Below are 7,321 nucleotides of genomic sequence, written 5' to 3'. Positions count from 1 at the left end.
AAGCGTAAGCTGAAGAGGAACGGACGCACAGTTCCCATTCCAAGCCATAAAATATGGACAAATCTGCCTTTAATTAGTAGGTGGCTTATAATGAGTTCATGCCTTTAAAGTGATTATATGACGCGTCCGGTGCAAAATGAACATCTATACACCCAACAATCGTAATAAATTCGAATATTTTCGCCGTCAACAGACAATCAACGCTGTTAACAATTATAGCCGATTTTCGTGCAATTTTTATCAATTATTTACACCATCAAAAAAAGAAAAAAAGAAAGAAAAAAAAAACAGAAATAAGAGAATTCCCTAGGAATTATAGTAATCTAGGTTAGGATGTCAACGGAGAAGAATTATATGGGGATTACGGTAAAGTAGGTCAAGGCAAAATCACTGTTGTGCAATCTGAGACGGCAGCGCCGATTGAGACATTTGCGGTATTTATAAAACCATTATCCGAATATTCTGCTGCTCAAATCGTCGTCTGTGTCCAGTGTCCCGCCTTTTTAACAGCCATTACTGGAATTCCTCATTTCCATGTGATTTGCGTTTCACGCCAATGGCATCTTCAAGAGCCAATAGGAGCCGACACGTGTTCAAGACTCTTGATCTTTCCCATGCGTTTCAGTATTAAATGAATTATTTGCCAAGACATCGCACCTTTAATATGTCATTATGTAATGATCATTACACACTGGCACATGGGGAGGGGCGGGACGTAGCCCAGTGGTAAAGCGCTCGCCTGATGCGCGGTCGGTTTGGTATCGATCCCTGTCGGTGGGCCTATTGGGCTATTTCTCGTTCCATCCTGTGCACCACGACTGGTATATCAAAGGCCGTGGTATGTGCTATCCTGTCTGTGGGATGGTACATATAAAAGATCCCTTACTACTAATAGGAAAATGTAGCGGGTTTCCTCTTTAAGACTATATGTCAAAATTACTAAAGTTTTGATATCCAATAACCGTATATTAATAAATCAATGATCTCCAGTGGTGTCGTTAAACGTAACAAATGTTTAACTTTCTATCGTCATAATTTGTTAAAACAAATCTGAACTCGCTTCCGGTTCGGTTAGTATAAATTATAATGTCCATTTATAGGGTCGATAGGGTTGGTGATAGTAGTTAACAAAACATATATCAACATAGTATGGTGTTAAAGCGTGTGACTTGCATCATTCTGTTCATCAGGGTTAAGCCAAATAATATATACAGTGAAACCCCTCTAAACCGGACACCTTCGGGACCAAGTAAAATGTCCGGTTTTAACAGGTATCCGGTTTAGAGAGGTTAATTTCAGTAATTATATTTACAAAAGAACCGTAAAAAATGCCCGGTTTTGGGAGAATTCCGGTTTACAGAGGGTCTGGTTTTTAGAGGTTTCACTGTATATTGCTGGTTTCTGGTCAGCGCGCGCGCCGATTTTGACCCTCCGCTTCAACATTTTCACATTTTTAATTTTTAATTTTTTTATTATTATTATTATTATTTTGTCTTATGGGTTTCATCGTTCGTTTTTAGTCACTAGAAGTTCTACTTTATGTTTCACTATCTCATTTATAGATACATTGTTTATATCATATTTTACAGTGTTCCATTGCGAGCCTTTGTCTTTCATTTCTAACTGTATATCCCTTCTCCCAAGTCGTATTGATTCCTAGAAGAGAAGGAATTACAAAGTAGTAAACATGTCTGAATCCACTTTCAAGTTCGTTAGTATATTTATGTATCGAGCTATTTTTGTTGAACTTTTAGAAGCACATATTTCAACGCGTAGTGTTTTAATATGCTGTGTGAGGCATTCCGCTATTTTTTTTGTTACGAGATGCTGAGTTTATCTATAGGTAATAAATTAACTCGGTCGGTCTGGGATCGATCCCCGTTGGTGGGCCCATTGGGTTATTTTTCTCCCCTCAGCCAGTGCTCCACAACTGTTGTAATAAATGCCGTGGTATGTACTATCCTGTCTACGGGATGTTGCATATCGGAAAGAATAGACAATTGTGTTGTGGCAGCGGATTTCCTATCTCATTATCTGTGTGATCTTTAAGTATATGTCCGACGCCATATAACCTTAATTAAAATGTGTTGACTACGTCGTTAAAGATTCCTTCCTTCCTTTGTTCAATCACCAGAATGTTATCTGCTTAGTTAGAGATCAAAATAAACATGATCCCCAAAATGCTCCGACGTATCTCAATGTCAATCTTTCAAATGTAAAGCGCCCGCTTGATGCGTGGTCGGTCTAGGATCGATCCCCGCCGGTGGGCCATTGGGCTATTTCACGACTAGTATATCAAAGGCCGTGGTATGTGCTATCCTGTCTGTAGGATGGTGCATATAAAAGATCCCTTGCTACTAATGAAAAAAAAATGTAGCGGGTTCCCTCTCTACGACTATAGCGCAAAATTACCAAATGTTGAACATCCAGTAGCCGATGCTTAATAAAATCAATGCGCTCTAGTGGTGTCGTTAAACAAAATAAACAAACAAGCTTTGCAATAGACAACCGATTCCCCTCTCCCCCACCGCGAAATTGTGTGTTTTGGAAATGACTTTCTTCACAAGGAAGAACATCTCTGCAAATTTTTCTTTTGTTTGTTCGGAATTAATAATGTTTCTATTAGTTCTTGAAGTAGATCGTCATATGCAAAATATTGTTTACGTAGCTGAGTACTCGAACGCATCTGCCACCGTTTTAATACCGTGTTTTCTCTATTAAATTTGTGTTTTCGATAAAGCAGTTATTATATTTTCGAGGCTTTCCACCTGCGCTTGCATTAGTATGTACACGAACGCATTGCCTTAGTGCGAAAAGAACTAGCACGACGTTATTAAGGGACATTCCTGAGTTCCCTGTATTGTAAGATGTTTCCTACTGATAACATCTTTTAACGTTTAAAAATACGCATATTTTCTTGTTTAGAATATCAGTGTCTGTATATTCAGTGTGTTTCTGGTCGTCTTAATATTTGTAACAAGACCAAACTGGATTTTGCCTTCAAATATTTAACAAACTAGCATATGAAACGTCTACAGTTACCTCCGGATCCGTGTAGTAAGAAAAAAATAAAAAAATAAAAAACGAAAAAGAAGAAAGAAAACAAGAAAAAACGAAAAAAACCCGACACAACTAGAGCAAATTGATTTATTAATCATCGGCTATTGAATGTCAAACATTAGGTAATTTGACATATAGTCTTAGAGAGGAAACCCGCTACATTTTTCCATTAGTAGCAAGGGATCCTTTAATTTTATATGCACTTTCCCACAGACAGGATAGCACAAATACCACGGCCTTTGATATACCAGTCGTGGTGCACTGGCTGGAACGAGAACTAGTCCAGTGGGTCCACCGACGGGGATCGATCCCAAACCGACGACGCATCAAGCAGGCGCTTTACCACTGGCCTACGTCCCGCCACTAAACAAACTGAAAGAACATCTCCCAACACCTAGAAAACAAAACAACGATTTATAACAAACAACAGCAACAAGTTGAAAGCACAAAAAGACAAAAACACCCCCATAATAAAGACACCCCTCCCCACCTGTGAACTGGATACCGACAAGGTACGGAGTATTTTTCACTATTAGGACAAGAAAAGAAACCCGTCTGTCTCTTGTCAGAGCGAAGTTCCAGAATTGATACGGCGCTGCGGCTCTCTCTCTCTCCACCACATTGTTTAACGAGCGCCTTAAATTTGCGTGATCAAAGTTGCATAATGAGAGCCTAATAGTTTTTGTTTTGAAATTGTATAGATTTTTCAAAATTACTATTGAACAATAGGCTCTATTATTTTTTTTATGTATATCTGCCTATCTAAACAGCTGTCTCTAGAATAGTGCCCTTTACAGGTATAATTTACTCGGGTCCCCCCTCTCCGTTATCCCTAGCCCGCTCAACGCTAAAATCCACCATTTAGTGATTGAGATCTAAGAGTAACGAGTTTGAACTCTTCTAAATAATAATTTTTGTAGGAGCACTTTATACCAACACTAAGTACTACATATTCAATTAATGTTCAAGCACGCTGTCCTGAGCACACACACACAACACACACAACACACACACAAACACACACACAAACACACACAACACACACACAAACACACACAACACACACACACACAAACACACACAACACACACACGCACACGCACACACGCACACACAGGGGAGGGAGTTTGGGGGCAGGGGTCCGGGCCCCCCAAAATTTTGCGACAATTATAATTTATTATATATAGAGCTGTCCGGTGTATCGGCGCACCTAAGCATTCAAGGACAATTTTCTATGTGAACACTGTGAAATACTTAATAAAATGTATCTCTCACCAATGAAGCAAAAAGAAAGAAATGTTTTATTTAACGACGCACTCAACGCATTTTATTTACAGTTATATGGCGTCAGACATATGGTTAAGGACCACACAGATTTTGAGAGGAAACCCGCTGTCGCCACTACATGGGCTACTCTTTCCGATTAGCAGCAAGGGATCTTTTATTTGCGCTTCCCACAGGCAGGATAGCACAAACCATGGCCTTTGTTGAACCAGTTATGGATCACTGGTCGGTGCAAGTGGTTTACACCTACCTATTGAGCCTTGCGGAGCACTCACTTAGGGTTTGGAGTTGGTATCTGGATTAAAAATCCCTTGCCTCGACTGGGATCCGAACCCATTACTTACCAGCCTGTAGACCAATGGCCTAAACCACGATGCCACCGAGGCCGGTACACCAATGAAGCAGTGCATAATCTGAAATACACTACAAATTGTTTTATGTCTGTAGTAAATAAACATTTTATAACTGAACATAAATATAGGCACCCCCTTGCATCCAAAACGATTTGCATGTCCGGTGATTCGGCGCAGTAGATGTGGATCGTTGTCTCCGCTATTTATAAACCGCCCATAACCTCACTTTGTAGCCCATAAACGCTACACTATTGTCCCAGGATTATTTTAGTACTTTTTTGTTTTGTCTTGTTAAAAATATTACTATGAAAATGAACGATCACACATGACCCATCTCATGATCAGTTTCGGAATCGTTTTCTTGAGTGGCACAGTACTGCAGATGCATGCATGTTCATTGTCATGCATGGCTAAGATGCCTACATGGATTTTTTTTTCTCTGGTAGATTGTGCATACACCTGGATCTTATTTCGCTTTTATTTTTTGTAACAATAAGACAGTTGTGAAGTGGAATGACTGTCAATTAAGATGTAAAACTTTCGTGTTGTTTGCATTTGTTTGTGTTTTCTTTTTCAGTTTAAATAAAAATTAACCGAAAAAAATAATTATACCGTTTACTATAATTTAAAAAATGCGGGAAAGGTGTTTTTAGACTGGTTTTAACATTCTTAATATCAATAAGGCTGACATACTTCGCGTTTATATAAACGAAAACAGGTCAATGATTTATTTTGAAATTATGATATAATTATTGATAATTCTACTATTTTTTGTTAATTGCACCCTTGACAATAAATATGTTGATACTTGATTCCTCATTGAACAAGGAATTGAACTTTAAATCGTTAAAAACACCGACAACATGACAACTTCCTAAGCATACTTAGCAAGATACCAAGTGCGCCGAATCACCGGACGCGCCGATACACCGGACACGCCGAATCACCGGACGCGCCGATACACCGGACACGCCGAATCACCGGACACGCCGATACACCGGACGCGCCGATACACCGGACGCGCCGAATCACCGGACACGCCGATACACCGGACACACCGATACACCGGACGCGCCGATACACCGGACACGCCGATACACCGGACGCGCCGATACTCCGGACACGGTTGTATTAATTTGTATTTGTTTACGATACCCCTCCAAACCTCCATCAAAGTTCCCTTGGCATTCCGCCTCATATCATTCCTCCCAATGGATTTTCTGGATCCGCCACTGAGTATTATACAGAAGTATTACTCAAATATTTTCAGGGTGCAGTACTGTTAAAAGCTAAATTGTCCTTTTTAAAAATATAAAAAAATCTCACCCACTCTTACCCATTCAGTAACTAACATTCATTTCGTACCTATGAATCCACTTTTTTATTTTATTTTTTATTTAGAATATTTACATTATAAATTTACCAATTTTCTTTTTTTTAAATGTCCTTGGGCACAAGTGCTTTTGATTTTTAAATGTGAAGTATCACTCTTTTTTTCCGCTACAACAACCCGCAACATGCAAGTAATAGTCTTGATGTCATAAGACTCCAAACGATGAAAGAGAAATATCGATCACAGATAACGTGGATTGCATTAACGTGCACATTAAAATCAATAGTGCAACTTGTTGACATGCGCACGACTAAGCTCGCAAATCAGTGCCACTCAACTTGTCCTAGTTCGTTTTGAGTTTGTTCTTACTTCTGGCGGCATGTCAAACCAAACGTTGCCATGTCAATCTGCAGCAGTGGATTTCACATTTTAGCTAGGGGGATGGAAAGCGTAACAAGCGATGAAGATTGGTTTCGTAGACAAATATGACTCATCACCTCAGATCCACCAGCCCCCCCCCCCCCTCCATTTGTTTTTAAGAATAGGAGATAGTCCCTTAATCTCACAACTGAAGGGTGTATACTACCAAATCAAATCCCATAGACGTCAATAGTAACATATGTGGCTAAAACTCTTACATGCAATGTATCAATCGACATAAACACCATGGATATAAATACTACCACCCCTCGCCCTTAAAGTGAATCAGAAAAAAATTGGGGGTGAATCTGCTCATTTCAGAAATAACTGGTAGCGTCTATGACTACCTTAGGTCCGCACAACATTTTAGTACTTGTTTTACAGGTACCCCATACATGTATCAAGCACAAGGCTACTTGACACAGTAGTACTAGATTTAAAATTAAATTCCACACATATTTTGCCCAGATAAAACTAATTATTTTTACAACCAACACGCTCACATTTATCACCAATCACAGGACTTGTGGTGTTAACGTTTCTATCAAAAGTTGGGTGCACCTCGAACTTTGACCTAGCCGGAAGATATTTGGTTTAGTACTACCTATAAACCTATGCCTGATTTGTATTCGACTTTCAATACCAGGAAGGAAGAGCTCAAAGAAAACGTTTCCTTCTTGGTTCACGATTTTTTTTTAAATCACATTCATTCTGTGTGTGTATGTGTGTCTGCGTGTGTGTATGTGTGTATATGTGTGTGTGTCTGTGTGTGTCTCTGTGCGTATCTCTGTGTATATGTGTCTGTATCTGTGTGTCTCTCTCTCTCTCTCTCTCTCTCTCTCTCTCTCTCTCTCTCTCTCTCTCTCTCTCT

Source organism: Gigantopelta aegis, chromosome 10, assembly GCF_016097555.1.
Source record: "Gigantopelta aegis isolate Gae_Host chromosome 10, Gae_host_genome, whole genome shotgun sequence".
NCBI lineage: Eukaryota > Metazoa > Mollusca > Gastropoda > Neomphalida > Peltospiridae > Gigantopelta > Gigantopelta aegis.
The sequence above is the reverse complement of the archived record's forward strand: the minus strand, read 5'-3'. Positions refer to the sequence as shown.